At 36.3% G+C, this 14039-nt stretch overlaps 1 protein-coding gene across 1 annotated transcript in view; it reads left to right on the top strand.

Annotated features, from left to right (window-relative positions):
- The window catches only part of CPQ (carboxypeptidase Q), a 597449-nt gene that overhangs the window by 339917 nt on the left and 243493 nt on the right, over positions 1-14039 (top strand). The window lies entirely within an intron of this gene.

Below are 14039 nucleotides of genomic sequence, written 5' to 3'. Positions count from 1 at the left end.
ATTTTTAGATCAGTTAGTAGAGATCTTATATATTTTGGTGCTCCCTAGTTTGGTGCATATATATTAAGTGTTATATATTCTTGGTACAACATCCCCTTTATCATTATGAAGTTTCCATGTTTGTCTCTGTTACCATTGTTGGTTTCAGGTCAGGGTAGTCAGATACGAGCATGGCCTATACCTGCTTTTCTTTGGATATTGTTTGACTGGAGGGTTTTTCCCAACCTTTTACTTTCAGTTTACTTTTGTCCTTTCAGCTTAGATGTGTCTCTTAAAGGCATATGGTTGGACTTTGCTTTTTGATCCAATCTGCTACTCTGTGTCTCTTTATTGGTGAGTTCAGTCCCTTTACATTTTGGATAATTATTGACACTTGAGGATTTTCTATAGCCATTTTATCTATTGTTTTCTGGTAGCTCTATGTCTTGTTTGGTTCTTCACTTTTTTGTTTCTGTCACTTGCTTTTGTTTGGTGAAAATTCTTCTTTACCATGTTTCTTCTTTTTTTTAAGCTGTGTATTTCTTTTTTTTTTTTAATAAATTTTTATCAGTGGTAATGGGATGACATTAATAAATCAGGGTACATATATTCAAAGAAAACATGTCTAGGTTATTTTGTCATTAAATTATGTTGCATACCCCTCGCACAAAGTCAGATTGTCCTCCGCCACCCTCTATCTAGTTCTCTGTGCCCCTCCCCCTCCCCCTAATTGTCTCCCTCCCTCCATCCCACCTCCTCCCTCCCCCCACCCCTGGTAACCACCACACTCTTGTCCATGTCTCTTAGTCTAGTTTTTATGTTCCACCAATGTATGGAATCATGTAGTTCTTGTTTTTTTCTGATTTACTTATTTCACTCCTTATAATGTTATCAAGATCCCACCATTTTGCTGTAAATGATCTGATGTCATCATTTCTTATGGCTGAGTAGTATTCCATAGTGTATATGTGCCACATCTTCTTTATCCAGTCTTCTATTGAAGGGCTTTTTGGTTGTTTCCATGTCCTGGCCACTGTGAACAGTGCTGCAATGAACATGGGGCTACATGTGTCTTCACGTATCAATGTTTCTGAGGTTTTGGGGTATATACCCAGTAGAGGGATTGCTGGGTCATAAGGTAGTTCTATTTGCAGTTTTTTGAGGAACCACCATACTTTCCTCCATAATGGTTGTACTACTTTACAGTCCCACCAACAGTGAATGAGGGTTCCTTTTTCTCCACAGCCTCTCCAACATTTGCTATTACCTGTCTTGTTGATAATAGCTAATCTAACAGGGGTGAGGTGGTACCTCATTGTAGTTTTGATTTGCATTTCTCTAATAACTAATGAAGCTGAGCATCTTTTCATATATCTGTTGGCCATTTGTATCTCTTCCTGGGAGAAGTGTCTGTTCATGTCCTCTTCCCATTTTTTTATTGGATTGTTTATTTGTTTGTTGTTGAGTTTTATGAGTTCTTTGTATATTTTGGATATTAGGCCCTTATCTGAGCTGTTGTTTGAAAATATCATTTCCCATTTAGTTGGCTGTCTGTTTATTTTGATATCAGTTTCTCTTGCTGAGCAAAACTTTTTATTCTGATGTAGTCCCATTCATTTATCTTTGCCTTCACTTCTCTTGCCATTGGAGTCAAGTTCATAAAATGTTCTTTAAAACCCAGGTCCATGATTTTAGTACCTATGTCTTCTTCTATGTACTTTATTGTTTCAGGTCTTATATTTAGGTCTTTGATCCATTTTGAATTAATTTTAGTACATGGGGACAGGCTGTAGTCGAGTTTCATTCTTTTGCATGTGGCTTTCCAGTTTTCCCAACACCATTTGTTGAAGAGGCTTTCTTTTCTCCATTGTGTGTTGTTGGCCCCTTTATCAAAGATTATTTGACCATATATATGTGGTTTTATTTCTGGGCTTTCTATTCTGTTCCATTGGTCTGAGTGTCTATTTTTCTGCCAATACCATGCTGTTTTGATTATTGTGGCGCTATAATATAGTTTAAAGTCAGGTATTGTAATGCCCCCAGCTTCATTCTTTTTCCTTAGGATTGTTTTGGCTATTCAGGGTTTTTTATAGTTCCATATAAATCTGATGATTTTTTGTTCCATATCTTTAAAAAATCTCATAGGAATTTTGATGGGAATTGCATTAAATTTGTATATTGCTTTGGGTAATATGGCCATTTTGATTATATTTATTCTTCCTATCCAAGAACAAGGAATATTTTTCCATCTCATTGTATCTTTTTCGATTTCCCTTAACAATGCTTTGTAATTTTCATTATAAAGGTCCTTTACATTCTTTGTTATGTTTATTCCTAGGTATTTTATTTTTTTTTTGTTGCAATCGTGAAGGGGGTTATTTTTTGAGTTCGTTTTCTAATATTTCATTGTTGGCATATAGAAAGGCTATGGACTTTTGTATGTTAATTTTGCATCCTGCGACCTTACTGTATTGGTTTATTGTTTCTAATAATCTTTTTGTGGAGTCCTTTGGGTTTTCGATGTATAGGGTCATATCATCAGTAAAAAGTGATAGCTTTACTTCTTCTTTTCCGATATGGATGCCTTTTATTTCTTTATCTTGTCTGATTGCTCTGGCCAGAACTTCTAGCACCACGTTAAATAAGAGTGAAGAGAGTGGACAACCCTGTCTTGTTTCTGATTTAAGGTAGAAGGTCCTCAGATTTATGCCATTTAATATGATGTTGGCTGATGGATTATCATATATGGCCTTTACCATGTTGAGATATTTTCCTTCTATACCCATTTTGTTGAGAGTCTTAAACATAAAATTGTGTTATATTTTATCAAAAGCCTTTTCTGCATCTATTGATAAGATCATGTGGTTTTTGTTCTTTGTTTTGTTGATATGGTGTATTACGTTAACCGTTTTGCGTATGTTGAACCATCCTTGAGATTCTGGGATGAATCCCACTTGATCATGATGTATTATTTTTTTAATATGTTGTTGTATTCGGTTTGCCAGTATTTTGTTTAGTATTTTAGCATCTGTATTCATTAGAGATATTGGTCTGTAGTTTTCTTTCTTTGTGCCATCCTTGCCAGGTTTTGGTATGAGGGTTATGTTGGCCTCATAAAATGTGTTTGGAAGTATTGCTTCTTCTTCAATTTTTTGGAAGACTTTGAGTAGAATAGGAACCAAGTCTTCTTTGAATGTTTGATAGAATTCACTAGTATAACTGTCTGGGCCTGGACTTTTATATTTGGGGAGGTTTTTAATAGTTTTTTCGATTTCCTCCCTGCTGATTGGTCTGTTTAGGCTTTCTGCTTCTTCATGACTCAGTCTAGGAAGGTTGTATTGTTCTAGGAATTTATCCATTTCTTCTAGATTGTTGTATTTGGTGGCATATAATTTTTCATAGTATTCTACAATAATTCTTTGTATATCTATGATGTCTGTGGTGATCTCTCCTCTTTCATTTTGGATTTTATTTATTTGAGTCCTGTGCCTTTTTTCCTTGGTGAGTCTTGCCAAGGGTTTGTCAATTTTGTTGATCTTTTCAAAGAACCAGCTCCTTGTTCTATTAATTTTTTCTATAGTTTTTCTGTTCTCTATTTCATTTATTTCTGCTCTGATTTTTATTATCTCCTTTCTTCGGCTGGTTTTGGGTTGTCTTTGTTCTTCTTTTTCTAGTTCCTTAAGGTGTGAAGTTAAGTGGTTTACTTCGGCTCTCTCTTGTTTGTTCATATAGGCCTGAAGTGATATGAACTTTCCTCTTATTACTGCTTTTGCTGCATCCCAGAGATTCTGATATGTCGTATTTTCATTTTCATTTGTCTGTATATATCTTTTGATCTCTGCGCTTATTTCTTCTTTGACCCATTCATTTTTTAGAAGTATGTTGTTTAGTTTCCACATTTTTGTGGGTTTTCCCCCTCTTTTTTGCAGCTGAATTCTAGTTTCAAGGCTTTATGATCAGAAAATATGCTTGGTACAATTTCAATTTTTCTAAATTTGCTGATATTGTCTTTGTGGCCCAACATATGGTCAATTCTTGAGAATATTCCATGTACACTAGAGAAAAATGTGTACTCTGTTGCTTTGGGATGAAGTGTCCTGTAGATGTCTATCATATCCAGGTGTTCTAGTATTTCCTTTAAGGCCACTATATCTTTATTGATTCTCTGTTTGGATGACCGATCTAGAGCCGTCAGCGGTGTATTGAGGTCTCCAAGTATGATTGTATTTTTGTTAGTTTTTGTTTTAAGGTCAATAAGTAGCTGTCTTATATATTTTGGTGCTCCTTGGTTTGGTGCATATATATTAAGGATTGTTATGTCTTCTTGATTTAGCTTCCCCTTAATCATTATGAAATGACTATTTTTGTCTCTGAGTACTTTTTCTGTCTTGTAGTCAGCATTATTAGATATGAGTATTGCTACCCCTGCTTTTTTGGGGGTGTTGTTTGCTTGGAGTATTGTTTTCCAGCCTTTCACTTTGAATTTGTTTTTATCCTTGTTGCTTAGATGTGTTTCTTGTAGGCAGCATATAGTTGGATTTTCTTTTTTAATCCATTCTGCTACTCTGTGTCTTTTTATTGGTAAGTTTAATCCATTTACATTTAGTGTAATTATTGACACTTGTGGGTTCCCTACTGCCATTTTATAAATTGCTTTCTGTTAGTTTTGTATCTAGTTTGATTCTTCTCTTTTGTTTTTCTATCATTTGTTTTTGTTTGTTTGTGTTCCATACTTCTTTCCTCTGTTGCTACCTTTTTTAAGTCAAGTGTTTTTGTGGTGGTTTTTTCAAGGGTGGTTACCATTAATTAATGAAAAGGCTACCTACCATATTCATTGTAGTACCCTATCTTATGAGTATTTCTGTATTTCATCGTCCTTTGCTACTCTTAATCTCCATCCTCTCTCCCCTTTTTTTTCTTTGTTGTCACAGTTTAAGTTTGGTTTTATTGTGTTCTTCTTGGAGCTGTTACTTGTGGTGTTGTTTTCTTTTGTTCTTTGAATCTGGTTGGAAAACCCCCTTTAGTATTTCCTGGAGTGGGGGCTTTCTGCTGATAAATTCTCTCATCTTTTCTGTATTTGTGAATGTTTTTATATCTCCTTCATACTTGAAGGATAGCTTTGATGGGTATAGTATTCTTGGCTGAAAGTTCCTCTCTTTCAGGGCTTTAAATATTGGGGTCCACTCTCTTCTAGCTTGTAGAGTTTCTGCTGAGAAATCTGATGATAATCTAATAGGCCTTCCTTTATATGTTGTACTCTTCTTTTCCCTGGCTGCCTTGAGAATTTTTTCTTTGTCATTGGTTTGTGTCATCTTTATTATGATGTGCCTTGGAGTGGGTTTGTTGGGGTTAAGAAAACTCGGTGTTCTGTTTGCTTCTTGAATTTGAGGCTTTAGTTCTTTCCACAGGCTTGGGAAGTTCTCTTCTATTATTTGTTTGAGTATATTCTCCATTCCATTTTCTTTCTCTTCTCCCTCTGATATACCTATTATTCTTATGTTACTTCTTCTGATGGAGTCAGACAATTCCTGTAGGGCTTTCTCGTTTTTTATTATTTTTGAGTCTCTTTCTTCTTCTCTCTGTTGTGCCTCAAGTTGTTTGTCTTCTATTTCACTAATCCTATCTTCAATCTGGGCTGTTCTGTTAGCTAAGCTTGTTACCTCGTTTTTCAGCTCGTGAATTGAGTTTTTCATTTCTGTTTGATTTGTTTTTATAGTTTCAATTTCCTTGGTAAAATATTCTTTGTGTTCATTGAGTTGTTTTCTGATCTCCCTAAATTGCCTTTCTGTGTTTTCTTGTATCTCTCTGAGTATTTTTAAGATTTCTATTTTAAATTCTCTGTCATTTAGCTCCAAGGCTTCCAATATGTTAAGTCTTTTCTCCATAGATTTTTCCACATCTATTTGTGTTACCTCTCTTTCTTTTGTATCCATAATATTCGATTTCCTCTTTCTTATTGGCATCTGAGGGTGGTCTTGTTGATAGCACTAATTAGAATTAATAAAGAGTAAAAAGTAAAAAAAAACAAAACAAACAAAAAAAAAAACAAAAAAGGTAAAACACCCCACAAAAAAAACAGTAATAATTTATTTTTTCCCCCTTTTTTCTTTCTTCTCTTTCCCTCCTCAGGGAAATATCATGATGACCTGTGAATTATATTATGCTAAATGGAACAAAAACTGCCTAGAATGGAGGGCCTGATTTGGGGTGAAGAGTTCAAGGGGCAAAAAAAGGGAGTAGGGACCTACTAAATGCAAAAAAAAGGAAGAAAATCTTAGACAAGCATAAGATGATTTGTTTGTAGGTGATGGTCGACTAAGAGATATAATGAGAGGGATAAGAGGGAACCATAAAAAAGGAGAATAAAAAGAATAATAAAGAAGAAAAAAATAAAAATAATTAGTAAAAATCTGTTGTATTAAGTTGAGCGAAGACTAAATACAATGGAGACCTTGGGTTGGGAGGAATGCTAGTGAGTTAAAAAGCAACGTAAAAAGTACCCAAACTGCCACAAAAATAAACAAACAAACAAACAAAAAAACAAAAACAAAAGCGAAAAAGAAAAATAAAACCAAAAAAAAAAAACCTTGAGTCCCAAATTAACTAATTTGTTCATGATTGAGGATTAAATGGGAGGAAAAGTAAAATGAGAAAAGAACAAATGAATAGAAAGAAAAAAATAAGAAAAAGAGAAAAACAAAGGAAGAAAAAAAAGGAAGAGAAAAAAACAAAATAAAGCAAAACAAAAAAAAACAAAAGAGGAGAGAGTGAGAGTTAAGTGTTTTGGAGTATAACCTTAAAGGAGGGTGAGGATGAAGAAGAGAAATAAAATGTAACACTCATGGGTAGTGTAGTTCAAGAAAAGGGAAGCATAAGATGGGCAGAGAATAGAAGGACCAAGGTGGAGGAAATAGAAATAATAATAATAAAGGCAATAAGATAGAAGAAACAAACAACAACAAAAAAAAAATTAGTGGAACAAGTTGTAAAGTCTGTGGATTTTTCTTGATTTTGAGAGGTTAACTTCTTCCTTTTTCTTTTCTCTCCCTCTTCCTGGTCGGTGACTCTGTACCCCAGGCTCTGCCCCTGTGTCACACTTAGGTAGGGATTTGCAGTTGATGGGATTCTATGGCAATGTCATATAATTGGCTTTAGTCTTGCTGGTAGTCAAGGCTTGTTGGCGTTTGCAGGGTCCAACGATGAGAGAGTTTGCTTTCCTGGATTCTCTCTCCTAGTCCCCCCTTCCTGAATTAGCAGCCTGGTGATCCAGCTATAAGGCTGCAACTGCTTCTGCCTGGGGAGTAAGAGGCTCAAAGAGCTGGGAAATCCCCACTCTATCCCCACTCAGTGCAAGGCTTTGGGAAAGGCTCTGGCAGTCAGGGCCTCCAGTGTAATCAGGCGGGGGTGGGAGTCAATTGTTGTCAAGGTGACTGTTCAGCGCCTAGCATTCAGTTGGACCTCTCAACCCAGGCTTTCCACACTTTGTAGCCTGTTTTTGCAGGGAAGAAGAGGCACTAGTCTCTGCTTGCGACTAGTGTAGTATAGACCTTATTATCTGCCAAGTCCCTCTTGTTAGCGTTTATCCCTGAATATGGAGGCTCTATCAATCAGAAGTTGCCCCCGCCCCTTTAGCGAGAGGCACTAAAAAATATCACGCCTCTTGTCTTGGGTCACTGAACTGAGAGAGATCTTATCAATTAGAACCGAGGGTGCGCAGATTTCATGGGTTAAGCTAATTTCAGTGATTGGGTCGCAGCTGTGCTCCCGAAGGTATTTTAGGCTGCCTGCATGCGCCCCTCCCCCAACGCTTGATTGTTAGCTTGAATGGCTGGGTGAGGTGCCCCGTCCACGGAGAGAATCTCCCAAGTAGGGAAGACCACCCTGGCGCCTCTCCCGCTCACCCCGCCGCTGGCAGCTGGGGCGCACCGGGCGCAGGATAATGGGGCACCCTGGGTGTGCGGGCCAGTAGGGCGCTCTGGGCACGTGGAATGCCCAGGGCTCACGCGTGAATGGGGTTCTCCGGGCACCGGTGGCTGGGGACTCTCCCTCGCAGTGCACGGGCCGCTGGGAACGTTAGCGGTGCTCGCTCTGCAACCAGACCGGGCGCGCGCTGGCGGCTGCTCGCCGCTCCGAGTGTGGGCTGACTCACCACAGGCGCACTCCCTCCGCGGCTTGAATGAACGTCCCTGCAGTAGTTAGCTTCCTCCACATCCTCATCTCTCAGATTCAAGTGATAATAGTCCTTTTGCTTTCAGTTTGTGTGGAACTCCAGAATGCTCCGAGGATAAATTTTTCTGTTTCTAGTTGATAAATTTGTTGTGATTTTGGGGAGATCTGTCGGATGCGCTGCTCACGGCGCCATTTCCGTGACGTCACTCCTGAAGTCAAGCTGTGTATTTCAATAGTGGCTTTTTCATGGATGATTGCCATTAGGTTATTAAGAGAAAAATGTTCATATATGCAAGTCCTTTGTTTTATAAATTTTCCTGCACAGCTTCCTCCTTTGCTACTGCAGATCTTTATTCTTTCTCCTTTTTGTTATTGTTGTCACCGATTATCCTTGTTTTTATTGTGGCTTTATGGGAGCTTTTACTTATAGTTTTAATTTATGTTGTTCTTTGTATCAAAAGAATAACCCCCTTTTGTATGTCCTTCAGTGGGGGGGTTACTGGTGATAAATTTCCTCAGCTTCTGTATGTCTGGAAAAGTTTTTATTTCTCCTTCATATTTGAAGGATAACTTTAATGGATATAGTATTGTTGGCTGATAATTCCTCTCTTTCATTACTCTGAATGTTTGGGTCCATTCTCTTCTGGCTTGTAGTTTCTGCTAAGAAAATAGGATGATAACTTAATGGGCTTTCCTTTATATGTTTTGTTCTTTTCCAAGTTGCCTTGAGGATTTCTTTCTTATTATTGATTTTTAAAAAAAATTATTTTTTAAAATTATTTTTATTTTTTGTAACTGAGACAGAAGGAGGGACTGATAGGGACAGATAGAAAAAAAGGGAGAGAGATGAGAAGCATCAATTCTTTGTTGTGGCACCTTAGTTGTTCATTGATTGCTTTCTCATATGTGCCTTGACTGAGGGGCAATAGCAGACCAAATGATCCCTTGATCAAGCCAGTGACCTTGGGCTCAAGCTGGTGAGACTTGTTCAAACTAAATGAGCCCATGCTCAAGCTGGCGACCTTGAAGTTTTCAGCCTGGGTCCTCCACATCCTAGTCTAGTGCTCTATCTACTATGCTACCGCCTGGTCAGGCTTTCATTGATTTTTAACAATTTTATTACAGTGTGCCTCAGAGTAGGTGTGTTTGGGTTGAAGTAACTCGGCATTCTATTTGCTTTTTAGATTTGAGGTTCTAACTCTTTCCATCAGGTCAGGAAATTATCATTAATTCTTTGTTTGAATAAGCTCTTTATTACTTCTTTCTCTTCTTTTTCTGATATACCCATTTTTCTTATATTGTTTTTTATGATAGAGTTAGAACATTCTTTAAGAGCTGTCTGATTTTTTAAATTTGTGAGTCTCTCTCCTCTTCTCTTTGTAATATGTCATTGCCTGTCTTTGATGTCACTAATTCTCTCCTCTAGCTACCTTGTTCCACTAGCCAAACTTGCTGCCTCCATTTTCAGTTCATGTCCTGAGTTCTTCATCTCTGTTTTTAAATATTCAATCTCCTTGATGAAGTCTTTGTTTTGTTTTCTGGGCTAATTAAGTTGCCCATTGGTTTCTTCTTGCATCCTTTTGAGTAAATTTAGAACTTCAATTTTGAATTCTCTATCATTCAACTCCAAGTTTTCCATGTGATTGAGATTTTTTCTGGAGATTTTTAATTTTGTTTCTGAACTACATCTCTGTCTTTTGTAGCCATGGAATTTGATTTCTTCTTTCTTGATGGCATTTGAAAATGGTGTTCTTAAGAACCCAATCAAAAAATATATATATAATAATGAAAAAAATTTACAAATACAATAAAATATAAATGTTTGAAAAAGTATGACAAGTAAAGGAGAAAAAACACAGAAAAAAAATTTAAAAAATCAAAAACAAAACACCTAGAAAATGACAGTAAATTATATAATAATTAAAGAAAATGAAATTCAAAAGAGAAAAAAAGAAAAAGGAAAAAATTAAAGAAAGAAAAAGATAAGTTTTGGTTTTGAGATGTTTCTTCTAGTTGGTGTCACTTTATTACATGTTTTAGCTCTGTGAATTTCCTGGGCTGTCCTTTGCTGAGACATTACTGTCACCATGAGGTAGGCAGGGTTGCAGTTGCATTGGTGGGTGGGATGTGTTGTGAGGGCTTTCCAGTTTTTTCTTTTTGAATTTGGATTTTTGGCTTTATAGCTCTAGATATGGTGATCTCAGACTTCCAGGTGTTCCTCCCCATGTCCCAACAGACCTGGGGAGCACATCTGTTCTTTAGCGAAGAGAGTGGCTCTGGAGAGCTAGCTGTGGGGTTTGTCTCTGCCACTCTCCATACTGTGAGGTGAGGAAGTTGAGATCTGGGAGGCTGGGTGCTTCACTTTAGTTTTCTCTGTCTGTGTTGACTTCAGACAGACCATAACAACACTGGCCATGACCCCTTGTTCTGCTCCCACTTTGGTTTAATATCATTTCATCTTTCCCTCAATCTCTTGGTTCCTCCCAGCAAAAGGAGACCCAGTCATTTTAGGCTTTCCTCTCAATAGGCCTGGAAGAAAAAACCCAGATAGTCTGAGCTTCTCTCCTCTCTGTAGTTCTAGCTACAGAGTAGTAAAAAACCAAAAACCTTCACTCTGGGCTTCTCTCTAAAGGGGACTGTGAATGCATTGTATCTTTTGCTCCCCTGTTTAACCCTTCCTACTTTTAGCCCATTTGGTGTGCAAATCTTTCACACATGTCTGTGAGCCCAGTTGGGGTTTTTTCACTGCATTATAGTTGTTAAATTTGTTGAAATTCCAAGAGGAGAGATCAGGAGTAGCTCTCACACCACCATTACTCTGAAGTCATCTCAACTGACTTTTTCTTAATAACACTTAAAACTACAATTATATTATATTTATTTATTGTCCATCTCCTTCATCAGAATGTAATCTACTTTGGCAAATATTTGCTTGGTTTGTTCCTTTCTGTATGTGGGTAGATGAGTGCGTGCCCCATTTCTCTCTTGGTCCTAGGTCATGTTATTGCTGTAGGTGTTCCAATTTTACAACTATCAACAGAAGTAGTGAAGAGATTATGCATTTTACTCTCTTTTATCAAGTAGTCCTTTTTTTAAGATCTGTAATTTACTATATCTCTGGGTAGTCTTTTGTTTTTTGATTGCTTAAATCAGCTGCAAATATATTACAATTAACGTTCATTTCTACCTGACACTGACACAGGCATGGTGAGTTTGGTTGTTTTGCTGTGTTATCCCCTGTGAGGCTACATTAAGGAATGCTAGCCAGGCGCCATGTAGAATGACATCTCATGCACTACTATTTTCTAAGGATATATAGAAGAAGTTGCTCTTATGGTTAGGAAAATAAAGTTTATTAAATCTTCTACTGAATTAGAAGTAGCTTTTTGACATTACTTATTTTTTAAATCAACTGTTATTAAAATTACAACTACTATCTCATGGTGGCCTCCAATTTTTTTCTGATTTAAAAAATATATTAAAACAAGCTCTTATAACCCAAATGGTGTATGATCATTCCTCCATAGCATTGTGCCAAAGACCTGGCTCTGTGGGATATCATTTAACTTCTTTTTATTCAAAACTATTTCCCTTCTCTTTTAACTATTAGTTCAAATAATAATTCTGAATTGGAGAATTGGAGACATTTCTAAAAACATAAAGAAATATGATTTTAAAACAACTTCAGTTATTCTGAAAGAAATCTGAAAGATAAAATAATAGCTGCCTTGATTTAGTTACTCTTATGTTATCTGAGAAAAAGTTTATTAAAATATATGTTGACAGTTTTTATCCACTGGAACTTTAAATTCATTGGGAAAATGGTTCTGAGGGTGGTGACAATGTTGATTAATGTTCATTCCATGTGTGATTACACCACTTTCTGAATCAGAGTTTTTTGCTACTGCAATATAGATTTTTTTCCCTTGGAAACAATCCATTTGGGTTCATTATGGTAATTTGTAGTCTGAGGCATTGTACTTGTTTGTGACAATAATGAAGTCTTGGTTGATTCGGTCTGTGTATACAAAGTCAATGAGAGATCCCTTAGGTGCTCAGGGAAACAGGAAGCGTAAGGGGTCACCCTAATATTTCAAACCAAAATCCTATATTCCCAGAGTCATAAGATTTTCATTTATTATCAAGAAGATTTGTTTAATTTCAATTTACTAACTACATGCTGAATGTAGACATCAATCTGTTGAACTTTTTTTTTTAACTCTTCATTGAAGTGTAATCTTCTAAGAGAAAGTACACAAACCCTAAGTGTATATCAAGATGAATTTTACAAACTGAGAACACATGTGTGACTGGTACCCAGATCAGGACCAGAACATGACCAGTACCACAGAATCTTTCCTATGGCCCCCTTCCTTTCACTACCCTCCTTGCCATGATGAACCACTCCCATGTTTTGCTTGTTTTTTATATTTTCTACAAATGGAATTATACATGATGTATTTTTTTTGTCTGGCTTCTTTCATTCTTCATTACATTTATGAAATTCTTATACATTTATCATGTATTGTGTTTGTTTATTCTTACAGTTGCCCAACGCTGCACTGATCGATATAACACAATTAATTCATTCTGCTGTTAACAGGCATTTAAGTAGTTTTCTTTTTGAGAAGGGATGTAGGCTATTGTGAATATTCTATGAATATTCTAGTCCATCTCTTTTGGGGAAAGTATATGTACACATACATTTCTGTTGGCTATGTAGGTAGGATTTGAATTGCGGAGTCATAGAGTTCTAATTGCTCTACTTCTTCACCAATATTTGGCATTTTCTGCCTTTTCCTTTTTAGCCATTATGTTGGATATGTATTGAATGTGGTGTAGTTTAAATTCTTTGATGATAATGAACCTGAGTACTTTTTCATATGATTATTAGTAATTTGTATATTTATGTTTGTGAATTGACTGTTCAAGTATTTTGTCTCTTTTCTTATCAGTTGACTTTCTTTTTGTTACTCTTTCATAGAAATTTTATATAATCTGGATATGGGTCTTTGCTGCATATATATAAATATATCAGAAATATTTTCTCCTATTCTGTGGGAGTGAAAAGGGTGCCTTTTCACTCTTGCAATGGAGTCTTTTGATAAACAATTATTCCTAATACTTAAAAGTTTAATTTATTGTTTTTTTCTTTTATGATTTGTAATTTATGTGTTCAGTTTAAGAAATCGTTTTCCACTTCTAATTGTCAAAGCAGTTCTATGCTTTCCTCTAACACCTTTATTTACATTTATAATTCATTTGACTTGACATTCATATATTATATAATATAGAGATCAAGATATTAATGACCTTGACAGGTTGGGGACCCAAACTAAGGCCTTTCTGCCCAATGCCATTCATGCCAATAAAAGGAGACTAAGTTTATAAAGCAGAGCAGAAACTTTACTCCTTGATGAAAGAATAAAAAAGTGTGAGCTTTCACTATAACAGCACCTTCTCTTTGACTGGGAAGAAGCTTTCTGTATTTATAGGCTATGGCATGGAGTGATTAAATGTTTTTAGAAATGCATACTTATTCTTCTGTTGCAATAAGCCCTTTTGTACATGGTCTTTTTTTGCATATAATGTCCCATCACCATCTTGGTCTTTGCATTATGCCCTCTTCATTCTGCAGTGGGGAATCTTTTTCAGTTCCTGTAAGCAACCATAGTTTGTGACATACTGTAGGTATTGAGACCCAATAGAGTATTTTGGGTAATAGTCCAGTGACAAAGATACTTTTTTACAAATGGATATCCTAACCAAGCACTATTTTACTTAATTTTAAGCTTGTTTAAATCATGTCCATGAAATGTATTCCATTGAATTTTTTTTTCTTGGAGAGAATTGCTAAAGATTCTAAAAAAAACCCCACCAAACTTGAATCT

Source organism: Saccopteryx bilineata, chromosome 3 (assembly GCF_036850765.1).
Source record: "Saccopteryx bilineata isolate mSacBil1 chromosome 3, mSacBil1_pri_phased_curated, whole genome shotgun sequence".
Taxonomy (NCBI): Eukaryota; Metazoa; Chordata; class Mammalia; order Chiroptera; family Emballonuridae; genus Saccopteryx; species Saccopteryx bilineata.
This window is presented reverse-complemented; position numbering and strand designations above follow the sequence as displayed.